Source organism: Chionomys nivalis, chromosome 14 (assembly GCF_950005125.1).
Source record: "Chionomys nivalis chromosome 14, mChiNiv1.1, whole genome shotgun sequence".
In the NCBI taxonomy this organism is placed as follows: domain Eukaryota; kingdom Metazoa; phylum Chordata; class Mammalia; order Rodentia; family Cricetidae; genus Chionomys; species Chionomys nivalis.
Genome location: NC_080099.1, coordinates 4,212,140 through 4,238,723, shown reverse-complemented (window position 1 = coordinate 4,238,723; position 26,584 = coordinate 4,212,140). Strand labels below are relative to the sequence as shown.

The 26,584-nt window shown below is 37.8% G+C and overlaps 1 protein-coding gene and 1 pseudogene across 2 annotated transcripts in view; one reads left to right on the top strand and one right to left on the bottom strand.

The window, feature by feature from the left end:
- Positions 1 to 26,584, bottom strand: part of Znf407 (zinc finger protein 407) — a 361,311-nt gene that overhangs the window by 237,467 nt on the left and 97,260 nt on the right. The gene's annotated exons all lie outside the window — the stretch shown is intronic.
- Positions 15,614 to 16,410, top strand: LOC130886572 (40S ribosomal protein S4, X isoform-like; annotated as a pseudogene).

The window sequence follows — 26,584 nt, the reverse complement described above, 5'->3', positions numbered from 1 at the left end:
TCAATGGAACCGAGTAGAAGACCCTGATTTTAACCCACAAACATATGAACACCTAATTTTTGATAAAGGAGCTAAAAGTATTCAATGAAAAAAAGAGAGCATCTTCAACAAATGGTGCTGGCAGAACTTGTTGGCAACCTGTAGAAGAATGAAAATAGATCCATATCTATCGCCATGCACAAAACTCAAGTCCAAATGGATTAAAGACCTCAATATCAGTCTGAACACACTGAACCTGATAGAAGAAAAAGTGGGAAGTACTCTACAACATATGGGTACAGGAGATCATTTCCTACGTTTATCCCCAGCAGCACAGACATTAAGGACAACATTGAATAAATGGGACCTCCTGAAACTGAGTAGCTTCTGTAAAGCAAAGGACACTGTCACTAAGACAAAAAGGCAACCCACTGACTGGGAGAAGATCTTCACCAACCCTGCAACAGACAAAGGTCTGATCTCCAAAATATAAAAAACATTTCTTAAGTCATTCAATTTCCAGTTCTGCAAGAACTATGGAGAATATGAAGTGCAAAGAAAAAAACAAAGAAAGCTTTGGTTAACATACATGGATAAAAGCTAAAACAATTAATACATAAATGACACTCCTAGAATTAAATCTACCAATTGAGAGTTCATCAAGACTTCTTCAACAGTCTTATCCTTGCCACTGGATAAAGAACTACAGACAAGAGGCACTTAGCTTGTCTTAGTAAATTTTACCCCGTTGTAGGTATTATCTTCCAATCTTACAGTATTAGATGATTACAAAATCCCATGAAGTCGTAGCTCTAACACAAACACCAAAGCCAGGTCTGGTAGAGTAGCCCCATCCAGGCCAGCACGACCTATCGAGTGAGACCTAGACTCAGAAACAAACAAAGCGAACAAATGGAGAACAGATTCTAGATGATGCTAAACTGAGGTCTGTAGCCTCATACACAGTAACTGTCTATCACCAATAGAAGGCTCTTTCCCTACCAAGAGTTCCTATATTGTATAAAGATTTTGTTATATGTATCTGAAACCAAAGGTATCTGCAGCAACTTAAAATGTATTTATAAGATATACAAAAAGTTAACTAGCCATATCTATAGTGTATAGATATACATATGTATATGCATAGACAGAATATATGTATAAATACGTTTACTTCTGGAGATCAAACAAGACAGAACCAAATGCATGATCTGTAAGCACTCTACCACAAACAGCAAATTACAAACAGACACACAAACATATAAAGTGTCAGACACAGATTCTATGACTATACTACTCTATTCTAAAGAAATTAATGAAAAAATTAGTACTCTGACTCTGTATTTAACATGGGTTAATACCCTGTCATTATTCTTGTCCAGATAGATTATATTAACATTTAAGTTATAGCTGTCCTTCAGTATATTCGAGTGCAGGAATGTAGCACATGGCATACAAACTGTTGGTGTATTTCTATTCCTGTATGCATAGCTATCTATACATGTTTACTATCTCACAAATAAATATAGACATATGTAGACACTAACATGAAATTATAAACATCAGTAACTATAAATGTGCCTAAAATATGAACAGTACCCAGTAAGCTATAGAGAAAACATTTACATTTATTATAGTGATATTCAATGAGCTGGTGTCTGGTCTCACACATTATTCAGTGCCCTTCATCAACAGTTCTTGTAACATGCAGCCATGATGATTTCATCACGTAATAGTGGGAGCTGCTGGCCAACTACTGTGAGACTCCTTTAAAAGTTTCTCAATACTGTTGAGTTCTGCGCAGAGTGATTTTTCTGGAGTTGAGTGAGTTTGCTTTTTGTCCATGTTGTGCCCTGCCCTACAACCCAACTGAAAAGTTCAGCTTTAAAAAGTTTTGTCAAGAGGGGGGGGGGAAGGAGGGGAGGGGAGGGGATTCCTTTTTAAGCCTGACCTGGGGAACAGAGGGAAAAGGTTCCTTGGGTGAAGGTGCTTTCTTCAATGGTGGAGGAGCCAACTTCATTCTCTAGCATACACCCATGCACATTTATAAATACATCTAGAGACTATGCTGACAATAACAATCAGATATATACCATGGCATTAGGAGGGCGATAGAAAATATTAATCAGGAAACTTATACATGCTACTGCAAGGGAGAAAAATAACTGCACTACAAGAATAGAAAGAAACTGCAAACTCTGAGATATGAAAATTCTTCCTGCTCAACCATGAATAAGGCTGTCTTTCTCTCATCTCATTGACATTCATGAAAAAATATTAAAAAGTAAAGACCAGAACAAAATACCATGTTTATGACATATAGATCAACATCATACATGGTTATGAAAAGTTTTCAGTACATTTAAAAGAACACAAAGAAGGCTGGAGAGATGGTTTAGTGGTTAAAGGTATCTGTCAAGTGTGATGACCTCAGTTTGACCTCTGGGACCAACAAGGAGAAGGAACTGATTCCCAAGTATTACCCTTTGCAAATGAGGACCACGCCTCATTATTACACACGAGAACACATAAACACAATTTAAAGAATGGACTTTTTCCAAAAACTACAAAGAATCAAGCATAATATACTGATTTTACAAAGTATGATCTCAACATACAATTCAGAGATGTTACTAATGTAAAACTCTTATTAAAAAATATTTGAGTTCTCTTATTCCCTGAAAATAAGAAATACATAACTCAAAATATCAATTATTATGAAAATGTGTTTGACATTTTCTTTGTTTTGTAAGAGCTCATGTGTCCTTTCAAATGTCCTTAAAGAAAATTATAGCTTCTAGACGCATCCGAGAGCAGACTGAGAATTTGTCAGCATCCACACAGAAGGATGAGTGCTGTCTTAAGGAAGCCTCCGGACACGACAGGAGCGGCCCTTCCACTGCATCATACATGAGACACACAGAGATGACGGGCTCATCGCTGTACAGAACCTAGCAAGTGATCCATTCTTAAATTCGACTTTTATAACCAGTAACTACCTAAGTTCAACTGACTTTTCACCCAATCCAAAAATTCATTCAGAATTCCATAAAACATATTCAAAGATTTCAAAGTAAATATTTCTATGATTTTATATATCTTTTAATACTCACAAAATACAGCAACAATTTCACTATGGTGAAAAATTGAAACTATAAATGCCTATAATCAACTTTGAGGAATCTATGAAAATCCACCCAGAGTCAGAAAATCATGCTATTACAAAGTAACTTAATAGTAATATTATCTGATTCCTTTAGAATTTATACTTCACTATATATGAAAATTTGAGTTACGTCTTCACACATGCAGATAAGTGCACAGACACTTGAATTTCCTGATGAGGACATGCATCCAAGCAATGTGAAAGATGTACTGACAAGCAACCAAGTAACTAATACTTATGGATAAAAAATATCATGGTCACTTAATACACATGCACATAGAAAGTTTAATTGTGTATTGATTAGCTTAGCTTTTAGCAAAACACAAGAGTATATTGCATTTCTACAGAGTGAGAATTTAAAAAAAAAAAACATTACACAGACAATTACTATTGAGTGAATTTATTTCCCCAACAGTGCTAAAGATGCAAAAATTTCCTTCTGTGGAGTAGTTCAGTAAATGATTAACATCAGCTATGCTCATTATCTCCTTAACAAAACTTCACTAAAAACAAGTAAATCAAAACTGCCTCCACTATTCCTGAATAAATAAATTAGAGACCTATTCAGTGGCAGCAATGATATTTTAAAAAAGCTTGTGCAAGCTCATTGTACAATTTTATTATAAAATCCCACTTGATAAAAGAAAAAATACACTTACTCAATTTCAGTGCGGTTTTTACTCGCACCAATGGCTTCACAAAAAAAATTTGAAAAAACTTTGTAATAGTAACATACCTAAGAGTGCCAGCTCTGCATTTCAACAGATTCTAGTCTGCTGATTAGGAGTGGATACACCACAAGACATTTCCGAGAGCTGAGCCTATTTCTCTACCCTAGGGAAACGGACGAATGATGGCGCCTTCTAGGAGCTGCCACTGTTAGCATCAGAGAGAACAAATGAGAACACTTACATCCTAAGAACCTAATTCTTGACTTTCTGAAAATATGAATTGAGATAGGCTGCAGAAAACTGCTCATACTTTTGTTCTGACAAAACCCCACAATTCTGCATAAAATAAACCATAAAAGCACCTGACCCAGGGGATCCTATGTTAAACCAAATTCCCATCCAGTAACAGCTGTGTCTGTACTTTATATGTTTAAGGAAAACTTGGTAGGGAAATACTACTAATTAAGCATAAATGCGAAGTGGAAAATCAATAAGGTGATGAAATTGCATGAATTTAAAGTGAAAATCAATGCATTGGAGAAAGCCCTGTAAGACTGTATGCTAAAATCTAGGAAGAAAGCCCCAGTGAGTCAACCTATACTTTATGCCTACGATCACTAAAATTCCATTTTCTTTTATGAATGACAAAAGTTATTACAGTAAAAGATCTAGTGTAAGAAATGTTTAGTAATTATTCTAATTCTACCATTAGAAGTGCCCTGCAAAATAATTCTATGTAAAAGATTTCTCCCATTTCAAGAACTGTTCACAAAATAATTCAATTCAAAACATAGTAAGTAAGCTTTTTATTGCTATACTCTAAAAGATTTTTCTTGAAATTAAAAAGCATGTAAATTAGGGTGACTGAACATGCTTTCATCTACACAGTAATATGATCGCTATTCATCACCTGGAGTCATAAAACACTAGGTCTCGTCCTTAGCATATTCTAATGACGCCTATCATGCAAATGAGAGTGACCTTTTCCTTGCATTCTGCAAGTTCACATTTATTCCAGGAGTACATAGAGTTTGCCAATACAAACTAGCCACAGACTTCGTAATTACTGTAATCAATTAGTAGTTAGTGTCGTTCTGCTCATTTTCAGCTAATGTCAACTAAGCCATTTTGAGAGAGTCACTCCTGACAACAGCTTTTCTGTTATTATTTTTTAAATGTGGGAGAAAAACGGGGAAAGAAAAAAATAGATACCCTCAGACTTCGCAATATGGCTGAAAGGCTGTCCACGCAATTACGTTAAGATTCAAGACAACACTCTAAAGTTGATAACATACAAAGACTTCCTTGCAAAGTTTCTTATCCTTAAAATGACATTGAAGTTTTCTGCCTATACAATTAATACATTAATATTTAAATATTTAAATGAAGGACGCTCCCCTGTGCTGCAGTTCAGACTTGGTAGAACTTGGGCCCTCTTCTCAACGGTTGAGTAAACAGGCCATACCCTCTGTTCAGAAATAGTCTATTCTGCAGACAGTTATGGATAGGAAACATTACAGCAGCCGGTAATTAAAGTAAAAACTAATACTTTCTCAGAGATGGGGAGTTTGCAAAGGAAAACCATTTATCATGGCTTACCATTCTCATAACTGAAAGGAATTATCTTTCTTTAGCACAGTTTAAAATGTCCATTCTAAACTAGAATATTTACTATGAAATGAGACACACATACTGATCTGATGCTATTAACTAATATCAGTAGAACAATAATGTAACAGATGTTAGAAAATATTCTACACATGTCTTAGATTTAAACTGAGGGCATCTAAACAAATACCACATAAAGCTACTCGATCACCAGCACACACACACACACACACACACAAGATTAGTTTTGCAAAACACTGTGGTGTTTTATTTTAATTCATATGATTGCTTTAAATATTTATGAAAAGAACTATAAGAAAATGCCTTCTCAGTTGTTGGTTGCTAAAGAAAAATATTAATTTTTGTATTAAGGGTTGTACCTACCTATATTCAATCACTGTACCTACCAACATGTCAATGAAAATGAGAGGAAGACTTTGTTTCTATGAGATTATTGCTCTCATAAAAATAAAACTGACTTTTATATACTAAAAATTATCATTTAATGAAAAATAATAGAGATAATTTCCATGATATTACCAGACATCAAAGAAACTGTAAAAAGAAATGTCAATCCTGTTTGTACATGTCAACCAAGGTCATCTAACTTCATATTACTGAAAAATTAATATAGTCTAGGGTCTTTATATACTGGTACAGATGTCTCCGTGTGTGTGTGTGTGTATGCACATATGTATATAAATACACACACAGGCAAACACACCTATGAAAGAATTGCTAATTTGAAATAAAGTTCATTTGGATGGTAATTCATAATGATAAATAAATATACAAACACATACATGTGTATTTAGCTATGTAAGTTTACCCACTTCAGAAAAAAAAAGACAAGAATTTAAATCAAAATTTTAACTGTAAACAAAATGACAGGTACAAAAGCACATTTATATGCTAAGTAAAGACAGTTTCTCTATGGGCTGCTAAGTGAATACATTATCCTTAAAGCTATGAACTAAAAGCCAGGACTTTTCCTGGAATTGAAAACTTTCCATATGGAGAGTACTTTTTAAACTTAAAATTCTGCAGCGGTAGGAATAGTGGAGCAGGCCTATAATTTCAGCACTCTAGAGGTGAGTCAGAAGGATCGCAGATGTGAGGGCAAACAGAACTACAGGAAAATACCCTATCCATAAAAAAAGATAATAGAGAAAGGAAAGAAGAAAAGAATGACTTTAAAGACAGGACCATGCTAGAAAGACCTAAGCTATTACAAATATAAACTGACAATCTTGGGAGGCTAATTGGAATACAATAAACTACTTTTTCAAAGGTCCAAATAATTTTACAACTGTAGGGGGAAATAATTCAGAAATATTTATTCCCATGGTGGTATTTACAGTAAAAGCAGCAATCTAGTATGAATGGGCAGAGAGTGGTATCAAAGATTTGCTGGTTCTTTCTGCACACGACTGAAACCAGCCACCTCCTGGAGCATCCGACACATACAACCTGTCAACCCCGACACAGAGCCAAGCAGGGCAGAGATAGCTCTTTCCATTCTTGTCAGACGAATCACCCAGTGTGGGGCTTTGACAGCTACCGGGAAGAGACAAGAACAGACAGGATGAGGAGAAGGAAACAACCCCCAGCAGATCTGCAGGGCCCAAGGCTCCTCAGAAAGGAAGATGCCAGGCACAGAACAGAGAGCATTGCGCAGCCGTCTCAAAGAAAAGGCTAACATGAAATGCTTCAGGAGAGAAGAAGCTGCTCAACTACAGGGTGATGTCTTCATGGTAAACAGTTAAGACAGCTTGTGACCCGAGTCCTGTTGGGACACTAATTGTCCATGAAAGCCGACCTGCAGCAAAGCAGCACTGCTCAGTTCCAATAGAGAGGGCTCCCGGGGACTAACACGATTGCAGATGACAAGAGACATTCACATATCACAGACCTGAGACACAGCATCCCCAGGAGTCCTCTGAAAGACCCTTTCAGACCTCCACCTCAACAACAGCAGACGAGAAACAATGTGCTAGATTTCCTACATACCATAGGAGCTTTTCAAATCCTGATGATGGAAAATAGATAAAAGGAAAGGAAAATGAAAAAAACACTTGTAAAGTTTCACTTGGTTGCATTAGAAGTAAAAATAACTTACAATAAAAATGAATAACAGTAAATTTGTGTTGAAATATGCTCAATGAATGATTTAATGTGGCTAAAAGTGTTTCAATTTGTTAGGAGTACTTAATATAAAAAAAGTTTAAGCATGTATTACATATTATAATTTATAATTATTACAGCATTTCAATATTTTCTATAAGCTAATGAAGTGGGTTGAAACACCTTTCTAAAGCAGTAATTCAAAACCACATTAGGTGACATTAAATTACATTGCTTAAACCATAGAGACCGAAACAATTCTCTGAGACTAGTTAACAGCTGATCATGAGTTAGGAGGCAAATATTTTTTTTACTTGAAGCTGAGTAATGTATTGAATAAAATCATGACCTAACAGAGTGGGGTGGCATTAGTCAGCAATCCAAGCACTTGGTAGCAGAGTGAGGAACATGAGCTCAAGGCCATCCCCTTGGCCACATACAGTATGCTAGGCCAGCCTAGGATACGAGTCACTGTACAGAAAAACAAGACACAAATAAATCACCTATTGTTTATTTGGAAGTCAAATTTGGAACTATTTTAATGTTTAGAATCACCCAAATAGGAACAGAATAGAAAGCTAAGAATTTTTCAGACACTAAGATACTGCCATGCACAATTGGAGAAGACTGATTAAGTCTCCTCTCACTTCTGCATACTTTGCTATCTTACAGGAGCACAGCACACTTAAAGGCCTTCGGGGAAAGACTTCCAAATGCACATAAAGGATAAAGGACGTGAACCAATCGGCGCTGGTTAGAACACTCGTCTTCCAAAAACTACAGAAGGCTGAAATTAAGGTCTCCTGACTAGATTACTCTCACTAAATACTGATTGAATATGTGCTTGCATTCATTAATGACTTTAACCTTACAGGGCTTAGAAATACATTCTGGGAAAGTATGAAGATGGACCACTTTGTTTGATTTCAATGGAATGTGATAAAATACCTAAAAGTGGTCAAAATGGTGAACCCATGAGTGATCTGACTACAGAATCAGACAGCACAGTTCTACGGGTGAATAACTCTCCCAAGTTAGACCAAAGAGGAAACAGGCCTCAATAAAAGGCAAGCATTAGGACATGAAGCAGTCAATATCACTGAACAAATTTATTTATTATGCAATTCTACCAAAAGTTCTCAAAAATCTTAAATTTCTATTATATCTGCTTGAATTGATAGGTCAATGTCACAAAGTATAGTGATTTTATACACTTAAATATTATATATTTGGGATTTACAGTTTGTGTGAAAAGCAGCAGGACCGTTTTGTCTTCTATGCATAAATAATGGAAGCCATACTCATTCATGGGCTTTCCAAAATTCATCAAAAATATTCTGCCTGCTTTCAAAAGTGGGAAGGGAGAAAGATGGAGTACCTTAGAATTAAAATTGAAAGTTAATTCTACATAGATGAAAATATTTTTATAATGTACTTATAGTTTAAAAAATGAATAAACAAACTAGTGAGGGAAGTAAAGCTAGAATACTGTGAAACAACGCTCACAAATGGTCCAGGATGTGTGCACATTTGTCTTTATGAACGTACTTGATAACCAATTAAACAAAATATTCACTCAGAGTCTGATCAAGTAACAACATTCCTTCTATAACCATAAAGAATCCTTTGGATATTAAGAAAGATGCAATTTTTTAAATGATAGCAATTTTAGCAAAAGGCACCAATGATCTCTCAGACCAAGAGCTTTGATTAAACCCACTACATGTAATCAGTGCTGAACAAGAAGGCCAAAAAATGGTTGTTGGTGTCAGAAAACGTAGGAGCAACAGCAGCCTTCCTACAAATGAACAAAGGGACAAGCTTTGGGGACAGTCCTGCTACTTCAGAGAGACTGACTGCTTCATATCTCCAGTCCAGGGGAAGATAAGACTGGAGGTGAGGATGGGAGAAAAGATCTGTCATGGAGCTAATTTTTCAAGTAGAATATCGATTTCTTGTATTTTAATCTTAACTGATAGTGTAAAAATAATTAATGATTAAAAATTTTCAAGCTAATATTGAAACTCTGAGGAGTCCTCTGAGAATACTGCAAACTGTGAGTAGCAGCACAGCCCTCAAAGATGGGCACCCAAGGAAGTCTCTCTGCATCATTCTCCACCAGCAGGTTCTGACCGGCTGCCATGCGCATGCGTCCATCTACCCCAAACCCCAGGAAGAACGAACCTACTGGGCTAGAGAGTATTTTTGAGATGAACGCTGAATGACCACATTCAACAACTGTGTTTACAGTAGCAGCAGAAGATAATACATTTAATTACCTGTCCCCTACTAAACAATTGTTCAGAATTTCAATGATACTGATTTATTATACTATATGTAGATATATAGTTAACAAATAAAATTGCATTTTCCCTCGGGACCAATAGGAAAGAAAGACAAGACAGGCTAACGGGAGAATTGAATATGATCAAAATAGGCCGGACTATTTGTATGAAAATGTCATAATTAAACCCACCATTTTATACAATGAATATATGCTAACAACAATTCTAATTATCTACCTCAGTATTGTCAATGAAAATTGAACCTTACAGCTATTTCTTAAAAAAAGAATTTTCTATTATTTATATTTATATTGGATACACTACAAAAGCTCTAGACCTCCATCCTCAAGCTGAAAAGGATGACAACATATATTGTTTTGTGATTGTGGCTTCTGCACACCACTGTAATATTTTATTAATGAATTTCTGTAACCCTAGCTTTCTATCCCATACACTCTGACATATCCCATGCTCTTTTCAAAGCTACTAAATGATTCCATAACAAATAAATAAGTAGGCTAATGAACATACAAAAAAAAATTCCTCCATAGCATCTAGCACAAAAAAAATTCATGCTTTTGTACACTGTAAAGATTTGTTACTCGTATTGGTTAAATAAAATGCTAATTGACCATTAGCCAGGCAGGAAGTATAGGTAGGGCAACCAGACTAAAAGAATTCTGGGAGGAGAAAAGGCAGAGATGCAGTCACCAGCCAGACACAGAGGAAGCAAGATGAGAATACTGAACTAAGGAATGGTACCAAGTCATGTGGCTAAACATGGGTAAGAGTTGTGGATTAATATGAGTTGTAGGAACTGGTTAATAATAAGCCTGAGGTAACAGGCCAAACAGTCGGTGATTGATGTAAGCCTCTGTGTCTTTCTTTGGGACTGAACAGCTGGGATTCTGAGCAGACAGAAACTTCTGACTACAATTCTCCTTACCTAAACCATTATTTGTCTAGAAAATAAGTCCATAAAAAAAGAACAGAAATCAAGAAAAATAACAGAATTAAGCAGAATTGATTAAAAACAAATGCCTGAGAAATCATCAACTTGTCAAGATAATTCTACTAGTTTGCCAAGATCTGGTACTTCCTCCAAGTAGATATTCAACAACACGCCGAACTGTAAGTAATGAGAAGCTCCCATTCCATGCACTGTCTCTCCATAGCAACGCTTTTTCTTTGAGCAGCAATAGATCACCTCTAGGATAAACACTGGGCAGTGACCATGGTGAGAAGACTTTGCAAGGCACTATTATGAACATTCCATCGTACTTTCAGATCAAAGTCTTCTCTACACATTAATCAAAACACATGGGGTGTGCTTTCTTCTATGGAAAATAAAGGACAAAACACTCACAGCAAATAGGCTTTGCATTGGTGCTAGTTTAAAGGCAGGGTCTCATTTATACTAGGCTGGCCTTGAATTCTTCTACTAACCAATTATCCATGTGGATAGGCACTTATAACTCCTGGGTGCTCCTGTTATAGCCATAAACTACTAAACTAGGTTTATGTGGTCCTGGGGACGAAATCAAGGGCTTCTTGAATGCTATGTAAGGACTCTACCAAGTAACCAAATATTCAGCTTATCTCACAGCAACTGATGGACTGTCAATCACTTGGCATGGAGAGGCTACGCATCCAGTAATATATTCTCTCCCTCTCCCTCTCCCTCTCCCTCCCCCTCTCCCTCTCCTTGACACACATATATGATGTATTTTCATCATATCTGCCCCTTGCAATATTACTCTGAGACATTACCCTACAGTGTTCCCTTCTTACTCTTAGGGATACCATCTCTTTTCCCCTTTCTAGCTCCACAGATGTCCTTTTTCAGTCATTACCAGTCAATACTACTGTCTAGTATCTAGCTCTCAGAACTTCCAGACATTGTCCTGGTACACTGTTTGCCTCCCATTTTTGTCGTTTGCACTCTTCTAATCTCAATCCAAGCCTGTGAAGACTTGCCCATCTCAGATTTCCCACACATCTTAATCTAACCCTCAACTTCCTAAATAATCCCTTCGCTCACCCACGTTGAACTTTGAGATTTTTAAGTTTTCAATCTTCTTTTTATCCCAATGGCATTTAACTGCCAAGTCCTGCAGCTTCTCTAATGTGTTTGAATCCATAATCTATTTCTGTGGCAGCTGATGCCTTCCATCTCTCACCTACTCCTCTTCTGCCTGATAACAGACTACCCACCACGGACACTCAAGTGTTCTATAAATGGTCCTGTCTGAATAACTCAACTCCTCTGACAGTGATACTCTCATGATGCCATCCTCATCTGTTTTCTGTTGATGGCCCTCATCACCTGCCATTGTCCTTAGTTTCTTCCCTGACTCACTTTGTGCCATATTTCCTACTTACATCTCTCTTCTCAACTCCCTAGTAATACAGGCAGGCAAACCCTCATTATACAGAGTAAGATACTGAATATGTCAAAACCAGGGTAGGACTTATATTCTAAGTTTAGAAATTTAGTTAGTCTCTACATTTATTTATAACTAATGTTAAAAACATCTTTTGCACTCTCATACGAATAGAATGCACTAGATAACAACTTGCCATAGAATTATAACAGTGCAGATAAAGTAAAATTTCCAAAAATAAAGAATAGACAGACAAACAAAGCAAAACGCAACAAAACAAAACAAAAGTACCTAGTTAACCACACTGGCCTTAAAGGTAAGCACTGGGTGCAAATGAGAACCTGCCTAAATGAATAAAGTGGAAGAGTAACTGAAGAAGGCTGTTGACATAAGGTTGTGCTTCCCAAAATGCATGTAGGGTCCACAGACATGGAAATATTCAAGCAAACAAAAGAGCAAATGAAGTATATTTCCTGTTTTAATGATGTAAATAATCTCTCTAAATTCTAGGTAATTTAATTTATATGATGAAGTAAAAAAAACTCTAAGTTTTACTGCCAGTGTCACTTTTTAAAATAACCCATAAAGTTTTAATAAATTACTATCAGTTTTAGCAAACATTAGAAATTGGAGAAATAATGCAATCTAGCAAGCATGTTCATAGCCAGTGAGGTCAACAAAGAAGAAGCAACACAAGAAAACAATTAATGAGCAATGGAAATATGAAATAAGATTCTCTTGTTGAAAAAGTTTTAAACCTGTTTCACTAAACAAAGAAATAAGCATAGTTAACAGACACAAAAAAAATATGAAGAAATTATCTTGAAAAGTCAGTTGCAAGCATAAAATAAATTGAAAAAAGTAAGGACTGGATATGGCTCCGTGGTTCAGAGCATCACCAACACATGAACAGGACCCAGGTTTCCTTCCCAGCACCCACGGGGCAGACCATAAACGGATGAGACTCTAGCAACTGGGGAGGTGATGTCTCCCAGCCTGCTCAGAAAACAGACAAGCAAAACACTCCCATGCAAAAACGAATAAATAAGCAAAAGTATTATCATATAGGTCCAGGATGTAGCCCAGTATTACAACGTTTGCCTAACATAAAACTCAACATAAAAAAGGAAAATAATAAGAAATTTCATCTATCATATGAGGATAGAATGCAATGGAAGACACTGAAAGCTGTAAGTTACTTCTGCGTTCTCTGATGCTCTTAAAAAGACAAACATTCTAAAAAGCAGTTTTAACTGTACATAGAAAGACTTTAAACATCACCATACAAAAATTTTTCTCATAAAATTCTCACCAAAAGCAGAGTTTGAATTGTAATAATTGGACAAACACCAAAAGAAATAAATCAAAACATTGAAGTTGATTAAGGTTTATTTTTAACACTCACTAAAATTTATTAACCACTCCAGACATCCAAAATAATAAAGATAAAAGAGTTACAACTATTTAAGAACAAATTACAGCCCTATCCTAACATCCCATAAGTAGGAGTAATACAGTGCACATGAAATAGTTTTGTTTTATTTTTTAAATGGAGGGAATTTCTGTAGGAACAAACATTCAAGTACCTGACATATATATTTAACATTTTAAGTATCTTAAATAAGTTGAGAGCTACCTTTCAACCACAAGTACTTTTAAAATACAATACTATTAAGTTTGGGCATTTTTAGTAATGTCTATGAAACCACCAAGAATAGTGAAGGTCATGCAAAAAGATCCTGAAAATTTCTTCTATCTAAAAAAATTTAATATAAATAAAATTATCAAAAAAATCATAGGAGAAACAAGAATAAATAAATATTCCACTATAAGTCACTTGTGCTGTTCCTCTACAATTTGACTATTTAATAAACAGATTAAATGCATGAAGGGGTCTAGATTCATGAGTCACAGCTGAGATAACTATATAAAAACACCTTTAGTAGTACTTTAAAATATACATTCTCTGCTGTCTGGTTATTACTTAAAAGCTGGTAGATAGAATAAAACATGAAAATGTGTGTCTTCCATTAGGAAATGTAAGATACACACACACAAACACACACACACACACAATACCTGTATCTGCGATATCTGGATCTATACGATCCATAAGTACATCATCTATGTCTATATCATATCTACATCTATATATAAATAATAGATATAAGATCAAAGTGTTCAATATACAGCCATGTTTACCATGGGACGAACACAGTGGTAGAAACCGAAAGAAAGAAATAACATTGTAATCTTCATAGTCCATAAATGAAATATTTTTGACTTTGTAAAATGCTCAAGCCAATGAGACATAAATGTCTTTGCTCCACATCGGTTTGCCAAGACCTGAAGAATACTTTTCCATGTTTTAAGCAGATACCGTTTTTGATAAAGGGCCTAGCAAATTTCATAGGTCTTGCTTGCACAGTCTCAAACTGATGAGTAGGCCTGGCCGAACACAAATGTATAAAAATTTGTTCCAACCTCCCCAGGGCCTGATAGCCAGTGTGCCACAATGCAGGTCCGTAAACCTTTAAGTCTAGAATACTTTTACATTTAGAGAAAACGTAAGGTTTTGCACTTTGGATATTATAATAATCTTATATTATCATGGCATAATTGTACTATTAGAGATATAATGTATAACTGTACATTACTGCTAAGAAAACTATTCTGCCCTTATCAGGTATGCACCTGATAACAGAGGTCCCATTTATTCTCTCAAGGTCTGTGAAGAATTTTGTGGGGATTTTGATGGGGATTGCGTTGAATTTATAGATTGCCTTTGGTAGAATTGCCATTTTTACTATGTTGATCCTACCCATCCAAGAGCATGGGAGATCCTTCCATTTTCTGGTGTCCTCTTCAATTTCTTTCTTCAAAGCCTTAAAGATCTATTCTTGTCAAACAGATCTTTCACTTCCTTGGTTAGAGTTACCCCCAAAATACTTTATGCTATTTGTGGTTACCGTGAAAGGTGAAGTTTCTCTGATTTCCCTCTCTGCTTCTCTATCCTTTGTGAAAAAGAAGCTATTAACTTAGAGGGACACGGGAAGGATTTAAGGGAGTAAAGTGGGGAGGGGCTGGAGGGAAAAAGAAGAGAAAAGCAAAGTGATGTAATACTACTTCAAATTGAAACTTAAAAAATTAAACTGATTGTAAAAAAAAAATAAGATTTTCAATGCAAGCAAGATCTAAGAATCGTCCTTGTAAAGAGGAAGCTTAATTGACGTAAGAATGCCTGGAATGTGGCATTGTGGGTGGAACCCTAAAACTGATACTAGTAATAAAACATGTTTTTAAAAGTAAACTCTCTGAGGAAATTTGACACTAGACTGAAGCAGAGACTTAATGGTGGATCTAAAATTAACATACAGTCTCTTTCCGTTCCCAGCGCAGCCATGGCTCGTGGTCCCAAGAAACATCTGAAGTGTGTAGCAGCTCCAAAGCACTGGATGCTGGATAAACTAACCAGCGTGTTTGCGCCTTGTCCGTCCACTGGCCCTCACAAGCTGAGGGAATGTCTGCCTCTGATCATTTTCCTGAGGAACAGGCTTAAGTATGCCCTGACTGGCGATGAAGTGAAAAAGATCTGCATGCAGCACTTCATTAAGATTGATGGCAAAGTCAGGACCAATATAACCTACCCTGCTGGGTTTATGGATGTCATCAGCATTGACAAGACTGGAGAGAACTTCCGTCTTATCTATGACACCAAGGGTCGCTTTGCCGTTCATCGTATTACACCTGAGGAGGCCAAGTACAAGTTGTACAAAGTGAGAAAGATCTTTGTGGGCACAAAAGGAATCCCACATCTGGTGACCCATGATGCTTGCACTATTCACTACCCTGATCCCTTCATCAAGGTGAATGACACCATTCAGATTGATTTGGATACGGGCAAAATAACCGACTTCATCAAGTTTGACACTGGTAACCTGTGTATGGTGACTGGGGGTGCTAACTTGTGAAGAATTGGTGTGATCACCAACAGAGAGAGACATCCCGGCTCTTTTGATGTGGTCCACGTGAAAGATGCCAATGGCAACAGCTTTGCCACCCGACTTTCCAACATTTCTGTTATTGACAAGGGCAACAAACCATGGATTTCTCTTCCCCGGGGAAAAGGAATCCGCCTCACAATTGCTGAAGAGAGAGACAAGAGACTAGCGACCAAACAGAGCAGCGGGTGAAACGGTCTCTAAGAGACATGCTGGAGACGTATTTGTACTCTTGCTAACAAGCCTTTCTAGGCAACGTGCTAGATTAAGCAGCATGATGAAAACTAAAAAAAAATAATAATAAAATTAACATACAAAAAAATCAGCAACCCTCTTATATACAAAGGACATACAGACTGAGAAGATATCTAATGAAAAAGATAATAGAAGATGAAAAGATCTCCCATGTTCATGAATTGGTAGGATAAATTTAGTAAAGATGGACATCCTACCAAAAGCAATCTACAGATTCAAAGCAATCCCCATGGGACTAGCACAAAAACAGACAAATCAATCAAAAGGAACTGAATTGAAGAACCAGGCATAAATACAAGGACCTATCAAAACTTGGTTTTTGATAAAGAAGCAGAAATACACTGGCAAAAAGACAGCATCTTCAACAAATGGTGTTGAACTGGATTGTTAGAAGGATGCAAATAGGTCCATACTGGTCACACTGCACAAAACCCAAATCTAAATGCATCAACAACCAGATACAGTGACCAGAAAGAAGAAGTGGAGCATAGTCTTGAACTCACTTGCATGGAAGATGATCAGAGAAACACAGATAAGACATCTCTTTTAGGACTTTCCTTTAGGAACATCTTTCTCAGTGTCTGGATTCCACTTTGGCCAGCCCCTCTCTGGAACTGGAAGCCACTGGGATGGCTGAGGCCTAGTCAGGCTTAGGGATATAAGTACACCTGGGATTGGAATTGAGGGCAGGGTTGGGTATGCATATGCATGAGCACATCACAGGGAGGGCGGGGAGTCCCCTTGCATAGTAACAGGCATCTCATTCTGTATATTTTCATCTGTGGCAGGTATTTATTTTCTTTACTGAAGAAAGGATTTATCAAGTCTTACTGTTATTACCTTGTCTTTAAAAATTCCTTAAATACTCTTGTACCTAAAATCGATTCTTTCAAGTTTCTCTTTTCCTACTAGTTTCAAATCTTGTTTTGCCTTTGAGAGAGGATCTATCTAGTTAATCCTGGCTGTCCTAGAACTGAATATTTAGATCAGGCAGGCCTCAAATTCACAGAGATCTGCTTGCTTTGCCTTCTTAGTTCTGGGGTTAAAGATGTGTGCCACTGTGCATGGTGTAAGTTTCAGTTCTTACATTAAAGCACTTGATCCATTGAGCTGGTTTTCTTTATAGAGCGAAAGGTCCAGATGGTGTTTTGTATGTAGGTATCAAGTATCCCATGCACCTTAGTTGAAGAGGCTGGCTTTTTTCCAGTACATGTTTTTGTCAGCTGGAATCAGGTGTCCGTATCAACATTAGTTCATTTCTGAGTCTTCTCTTCGCTTGGTTTACATATTTGTTGTGCTGCTGTCTTGCTGGTTGTTACTATGGCTCTGTAGTATAATCTGAAATTAGATACTGTGATGCCTTCTCACAAATTGCTCATTCCACACTGCGGTTTCCTTTGTTTGGGGTCTTCTGTGCTTCCATTTAAGTTTTAGGATGCTTTATTCTTTTTCTGTTTCTGTGAAGAAGGCCATTAATTAAAATGTTGATGCTTGCATTAAATCTATAGAGTTTTTTTTTAGTAATAGAGTCATTTTTACAATATTGTATTTTTGTAATATTAAGTCTACTGATCCATGGTTTGCTATATCTTTTCATTTACTGGTGTCTTTTTCTTTATTGTTTTAGGGGTGGGAAGCTTTCATTGGAGAAGTCTTTCATTTTTGTTTGTAGGTTAAATGCAATAATTTTTTTCTTTCTGTGTAAGCTGGATTTTGTTCTCAATTTCTCTCTTAATAGTTTTATTATTTGCATATTTTGAAACTGTTAATTTGGCATCTTTCTACTTTACTGAAAGTATTTATTTAACCTAAGAGTTTTCTGGTGACATATTTTTAAAGGGTCTTTTGAGTATCATCGTATCATGACTAAATAGGGATACTATGCCTTTTTCTTTCATAATTGTATTTGTTTTTCTTAATTGCTCTAACATTTCAATGGTTATATTGAATAAGCATGGTGAATGTAGTCATTTTTGAATTATTCCTCATCTAGGAAGAAATACTTTTAAGTATTTTTGTTGAACATATTGCAGTCCTTAAGCTGTATATCTATATTTCTATCTATCTATCTATCTATCTATCTATCATCTATCTATCTATCATCTATCTATCATCTATCTACCTACCTATCTATCATCTATCTATCTACATTATTTTCATATATGTTCTTTTCTTTTGCTAGTTTCTTAAGGAAATTTTTTCCATGACAAGATGTTGAACTTAACGAAGTTCAGTTTTTGCACCTGCTGAAGTGACCTTTGATTTCTGTCACTGAGTCTATTTATGCACCCCATTAGATTTATTGATTTTCATATGTTGAACTGTTCTCACATCTGTAGAATGAAATCAACTTGATCATGTCATAGGATCTTTTTAATGTGCTTTGTCATTTGTCAATTTGTTGCATACATCTTGATCCTCTTTTCTAATCACCAGCTCCTGGTCTTTCTTTACTCTATTAGATTCTGAATTGGTCTTTGTTATTCCTTCTTGTTGACTATTTTTTGGCATGTTTCTGCCAAGACATCTTGATGATGCATGTTATTTGGAAATTTGTATTCATTCTCTCTGTGTTAGTGCTTTGTCATCCAGGCCTGCCTTGAACTCTATATCCTAAAGGTTTTTGTAAATTGTATTTGTTTTTATTCTAGAATTTAAAAAAAAAAATCCTCCTTGATTTATTCTGCAATCTACTCACCATCCAAGAATGTATTGTTTATATATGTTCTTTCTGTAGTGTTTATCTATTATGATGTGATAAGATATAGGATTCTCAATCCCTGCCTCCTTTTCCTCTCACCTCCCCTATCCTTTCTCAAACATCCCCCCTGCTTGCCTTCTTCCCTATGTCTCTCCTTCCCTCAAAGCAAACAGAAGGAAGAGAGCCTATGAGAAAGCACAGGAATCAGAGACCTACTCATTCATACACTCAGGAATTCCCTAAACTGGAAACCATGGTACATACGCAGAGGACCTAGTGCAGACTTCTGCAGGCCCTTTGTATGCTGTCTCGGTCTCTGCGTTCATATGGGCTTTAGTACTGTTGATTTTGTGGGCTTTGTTTTCTTTGTGTCCTCTATATCTTATGGCTCTTACACCCTTTCTTTCTCCTCTTCTTCAGGATTGCCTGGGCCCTAAGGGGAGGGATTTGATGATGCATTTAGGGTTCTGTGTTTGAAGGTCTCTTATTCTCTGCATGGCTGGATGTGGGTCTCGGTGTTTGTTCCCATCTGCCTCAGGGGGAAGCTTCTCTGATGATGGCTGATCTATGAGTATAAGAAAATGCCCTTAGGACTCATTAAGGTGATGTGTTTTTGTTTTAGGAACAGTAGTATTGGCTTTACTCCAGTTCCTTGGGCTATCTAGTCTCTTGGTTTTTGGTCATCCAAGCAGTATCATTGAGTGGACCTTAACTCAAATAAGATATTTTTTGGTTTCTCTCATGAGCTTTGTGCTTCCTTAGTACTAGCATATCTTGCAGGTAGGACAGCATTGCAGACCTAAGGTTTTGTGGTCGGGTCGTTATGCATCTCCTTTGATAGCCTACAGAGTGACTGTCTTTTTACAGAGAGACTGCAGAGCAGCAGTTCTCAACCGGTGGGTCTCGACTCCTTTGGGTACAGCACATCAGATATCCTATATACCAGATATTTACATTACAATTCACAGCAGTAGGAAAATTACACTTATTAAATAGCAATGAAAGCCGGGCGGTGGTGGCGCACGCCTTTAATCCCAGCACTTGGGAGGCAGAGGTAGGCGGATCTCTGTGAGTTCGAGACCAGCCTGGTCTACAAGAGCTAGTTCCAGGACAGGCTCCAAAGCCACAGAGAAACCCTGTCTCGAAAAACCAAAATAAATAAATAAAAAATAAAAAAAATAAATAGCAATGAAATAATTTTATGGTTCCCAGCATTAGGAAGGTTGAGAACCACTGTTCTAGTGTGAAGGCTCTATGTAGGCACCAGCGCAGCTTCTCCATGATCAGTGAGTTGGGTAGGTATTGTCTTCAGCAACAGGGTCTTACTGTCAGTTTGTGTTGAGCAACCTATAGTCTTGACAATAGCCTGTGTTGTTTGGGGTTCCCATGGGACACCTTTGGCCTACAATTCAATTAGATGTAGTAAACCAGTCCTAGTACTGAAAGCTTCATTTGGCGACAAGAGATGGCCAGCTGGGGCTCTGTGTCCCTTATCATTTGACAATTTCATTTAGATTATCTTCATAAATGTATATATCTTAAGAAGGTTCTAGGGCTGGAGAGATGGCTCAGTGGTTAAGAGCATTGCCTGCTCTTCCAAAGGTCCTGAGTTCAATTCCCAGCAACCACATGGTGGCTCACAACCATCTGTAAAGAGGTCTGGCGCCCTCTTCTGGCCTTCAGGCATACACACAGACAGAATATTGTATACATAATAAATAAATATTTAAAAAAAAGAAGGTTCTACCACATTAGATATCCAATTTATTCCTTATTCTGTAGGATTAACATATGCTAATAATTTTACAACAGGCTCATATTCTACTAGTTTTTGCTATTTGCAGAGTTCATTTTGATTCACCAACTGGACTTTTAGTTACTTTGGGACAAGACACAGAAGTTTCATTTGACTGTCAATTTGCAAACACAAATGGATGCAAGGTCCATTCTTAAAAGAGATATTAAAACACTCATATAGCAAAACAAAACTGGCTGCTCCTGGACATCAGTGAGTTCAATGCATACAAAATGAACCGCATCATAAGAAAGGAACACATTAACACCTAAGCCAAAACACACACATGAAAGCTGTATCACCTTTCACAACTGGAAATCACAACCGCCCAAAAGGACCAGAGCAGTAAACACACACTTTAAAAGACCAGGAGCAGTCATACTTTTTTAAAATAAAAATATCATGGTCGGAGCAGGGAAGACAGCTCCGATCATGAAGTGTTCTCCTTGCAAGGACAAGGACTACAGTTTGATCTTGACTCGCTGCCATGCTTTACTGACAGACATCGGCAGAAAATCATGGACAGCAACTTCTTACTACAGAGAAGACTACATAGAAAAATTGGATGGAAAAAAATTGGGAGAAAAAATATTTAAGTGTTTGAAAACAGACAAGAATATGGTATTTTAGAGCCCACTCTGACAATATACAAACAAAAGAATAAGTAAAAATTACCACAATAATATGGAGCCATATTATGCCATGATTAGAAAAAACAGAAAGCCTACTAAGTTACTTTTTAAGCATTCTTGCGTGAAATGATTATCTTGGGAAGGATCACAACAGTGACCCTCAACAACTCACTTAATGCAATAACCTCACACAGATCCTACCAGTTCGGAATGCTCTTTGGGAAATCAGTGTTATTTAAATAAAGGAACTGCTGACTACAGAGAAATCACAGTACCTTTACTGAATAAGCCAGATATCTTCAAGTACAGGCTCTGTTTATCAAAATACATGCACATGTACATGCATAAACACATTCATGTTCTATTTATCTGGGAAAAGGGGCGGGGTGAGTGCCGTGAAAAGAAGCAAGTGATCTTGGAGGTAAGCAGTAAAGACACCAGTTTGCCCACAGCCACTTGGAAGAGGGAATGGTCTGGGTAAGACAGGGAAGACACCAGGAGTAGGCAAACCACCATCACAATGGGGGATGGAAAGACTGTGTGCAAGCATGGCGCCCAGAGTGAGAGCACTGCACTAAGGAACCCTACTGTGCATTAGGCACACTTCTGGAAGGCCAGGCAAAGGAGAAAAGCCCGCTTTCTTCAGTGATTCCGCGAGTCCTCGTGCCGGGCTCTTTTACTCCATACCAAGTTAACAACGTGATACTGCAAAACACACTTCAAAATATTGCTGACATTATGAGGAAACTATCAGCAAACCTAACTTCCAGGTTGTAAATATTACACAATCTACATGTGATAAAAAAAAAGCTAATAACAGTAAGAAATTTTAGTCACAATTAAACTGCTTTTTAAAATTTTCCGCTTTAAACTAAAATTTCAATACCATGACGTATGACGTATGACGGTAAAAGAGTCACCATTAGTTTTCACCACTGAAGAACAAACAAGTACCGGGGCAACTAAAACAGCCACGCTCACTTCTTAGAAGAAAAAATAAATTGTACTACAATTATTAAGCTAACAAAGCAAGAGAAAATACGGGTAGAAAAATGACAATGATCTGCAAAATTCATAAGTGTGTCTTTCGTATAACCACAATGATCATATTTTATGCTGTCATCTTGCCTTTAATTGCTCACCCTGGTATTTTTCTTCCTAGAAGCCATCAGTACCCCACAGAGCCAGATGCTGAACTGTAGAAAACATACTGTGACCACAGACTTATGAGAAAGTGACTTTGCTGAGCTGGAGTGTATGACAAGTTAATTTTTGCAATTACACATTTTCCAATGAAGCTACCAGTTTAGACAATTCAGTTTCATTAAAAGATGCAAAGTCTTTACAACAAACTACTCAAATTTATTTATTTTTTTATTTTCTTAAAAGTCTTTTCTCATTTTACATACCTATCCCAGTTTCCACTCCTTCCCCTCCCCCTCACTCCCTCACCCCTTACCACATTCCCCATCCACTCCTCAGAGAGGGTAAGGCTTCCTTCCCATGGGGAGTCAACAAAGTATGGCACAAATATTTGAGGCAGGACCAAGGCCCTCCTCCCTCCAAAGAAAATGGGCTCTAAAATTTTAGTCAGTTCAAAAGTACTAGGGATAAATCCTGATCCCACTGACAGTAGCCCCACAGTCTGCCCAAGCCACACAATTGCCACGGCAACCAGAAGGCCTAGTTTGGATCTATGCAGGCTCCCTCTCCATCAGTCCGGAGTCAGTGAGCTCCCATTAGCTGGAGTCAGCTGTTTTTGTGGGTATCCCCATCATGGTCTTGACCTCTTTGCTCACATTATCACTCCTCCCTCTCTTCAATGTGTCTCTGGAAGCTTGGCCCAGCGCTTAGTTGTGGATCTTTGCATCTGCATGCACCAGCTGCCGGATGAAGGCTCTGTGATGACAACTAAGGTAGTCTTCAATCTGACCACAGTGAGAGGCCAGTTCAGGCACCCACTACACTATCTCTTAGGGTCTTGGGGCGGGGGGGGTCATTCTTGTGGATTCCCGAGAATTTCCCTGGTGCCAGATTTCACACTAGTCCCAGAATGGCTCCTTCAATCCAGACATCTCTTTCCTTGCTCTCCCTCTCTGTACTTTCCCCATCTGGGCTATCCTGCCCCCTCATGTTCTCATCCTCCCTCCATTTTAAGAAACTTTTCCAGTAGTTTCTCTATAGTGTATACAAAAATAGACATCATCTCAGCAGAAACATATAACCAATCTGCTGGGTTGAGGAAGGTCTAGGATATCCTCATGTCAACATACAAACTCCAGCTACTTCAAGCCATCTAAAAAACGTATACACAGGCATGTCTTTTCATCATTACTTATAAGTTCGCCCATATTTTGTTAAACATTATATCCAAATGCTAAGACATGTCAAAAGAAGTGGCTACTGTAAAACAGCCTATCTGCAGGGTGCAAATTGTTCTAAATTTCAACTATTGTCGGCGGTGTCACTGTCACATAGCCAAGAGTAGTAAAACAGTAGGAAGTCGTGATCTGTTGGAACAGGCCGCTTGTGAGATGGTGTTTGTACAGACACCACAAAATCAGGGGGTGGGATAACTACTGGTTTTATTCATTTAAAGACACAGGAAGGCCAAAGGAAGACAATTCTCTTTCAGTAAATTCCCAATATTAAAAAGTTATTTCTTGATAAATGCATCAAGGCAGAAGAAGCTAAGTATTCCCAATGCCAGAGCGTAATGATGGAGATCTGGGAACAGCACGCACAAATTCTAGCTCAGCTGAAGCTCTGCTTTAACCACACTGTCACCACAAACATAGAAAGAAATTAAAAGTTACAATTTCCTGGATAGTTTATCTCTAGGACTTTAATAAATACATAGTAGTACTGGTTTCTGTAACCATAAAACTATCTACACATCACTCCCTAATTGAAAGAAAGGATTTTACAGAAGTGATAATACACACTAAACATTTTCTGCACAGATCACATCAGGGTCCACTACACACCAAAGCAGATCCACAGCACTCTCCTCCCAAAGCCTGCTCCTCCAGTCCCAGCAGGCCTCTCCTGCCACCTCCCGCTTCACCAGGCCCCTCCATCCTACCCTGCCCATAAAACGAGGCATCTGCCCTCCTTCTCTGTCCTCTCCACCACTTTCATGGGGGTCACTCACTGTGCCCACCTCGGCACCATTCCTGTAATCCAGGGAGGGGAGCTGTTCATCAAACAGATTCCAGGGAAGGAGGATCTGAAGATGTCTGACAGGCTCACCAGGATAGTAAGGAGAGGGATTGACAAAGAAAAGGCATACAGCAAAGCTTTTCTGGAACTAATCCTGCCTTCTTTGAAGCCTTGTTTCCTCTTCAGGCCTGCCTGCCAGAGGTGTATCAAGCAGACGGCTGGTTCTCATAGCCATGCTTATGGACACTGCTGCCCTTTCCTGTCCGAGTCACCAATGTGTCCTCAATGTGTCTGTGACATTTTCTGTGACTTCCCCAAGCCTATCCAGGCACCCTGCCATGTTACAACAGCTCCTGACACATACTCTGCTGTGGACAGTAGAGGATCATTTAGAGACAGGCTGCTGGTGTCACTCAGGATTAGAAAGGCAGGGAACGTGATATGTCACTTTCCTGTCCAGTACAACGACATCACTCAGTAACATTCCTAATTTCAAACAAGCTGAACTTGCTAGATGGTCAAGTGTCTCATGGAATAAGAGACATAGACAAGTAATGTTTTGTATTAAGTACTGAACACTTAAGATGTTCAACAAGAATAATTTTGACAGGTAGTAAGCAAATAATGCAAAAATACAAATTACTATATCTCATCCCAGAACAGAACTATGAATGGGACTACAGAGGTCTGGTTTTCCAAGTACAGAAGAGGTGAAATCAACACTGTACCAAGCTGCGGCTCTGGAAGCTCTCCAGAGAACCCGGGAGTGCACTCTCCGGCGTCCTGTTGTGCAACACTCTCAGGCCTCATTTGTTAAGTGTAACCAAAGGCCCTGGTAATCTTAAGGCATGCTGAAACGGCAGTTCAAAGTTTCTAAGTATGCACAACTGTTTCTCCGATTATTGAAGACTTTTCATTTTCCTGCTTGAAGATGCAGACACAAGTCGACTCTCAAGGAAGAAAGACAAAGGAGCTAAAACAGGGACCTGTACCTAAAAATGTAGGCGTCAACTAAAGAACATAATCATCTACCTGTAAATAAATAGTCCCCTAATAACCACATTTTCTCAGAATAATAAGACCTGAACTAGCCAAACCCAACCCCTTCCTCTAACATCAGACACATACATAATGGATGCCAGGGACAAATCATAAACCTGAGTATATTCTGCTTTATAAGAAAGTTATTCACCTTTAAGTAATAGAAGTAATTTTTATTTCAATAACTATACTAGGATTGCTTCCAATTAGGACAAACTTCATGATTTAAAAACAACACAAGCAATGTATTATCTCACAGATCTGCAGTGTGGCAGTCCAGTCCATTATAACCATGGTCTCAGTGGTGTGTACTGTTTGGGGACGCCCCAGGTAGGATGCCTTTCCTATGCCCTTTGGTGTCTGGAGGTCAATGATATCTACTGGCCCAAGGTCAGTAGCCCCATCTTCAAAGTGGGGCTTATTTTTAAAAGACTTTTGTCTGTTCCCACTCATCTGAACTCCACAAACATAGCTATCAGACAGCCAGGTTCCACTGTCCATTCAGATTGCACATGTTTACATACAACATGGAGAAGAAAAGCCAGATACAAATGATTAACTTGCTCGGCTGTCAACTTGTGAAAGGAGTGAACATTAGGAAACATGGATTCATTAATAACAAGAAACTATGAAAATTTACACAGCTCTTCAGTGCTAAAAAACAACTTTATTATCTCATTTGATTCTGAGATCACTATGAAGTATATTTATAAAAATGTTACCAGAGCAGAGGTCATGAAGGCAACCTCATAGTTAAGCACATAGCTGTATCAGTCAGTG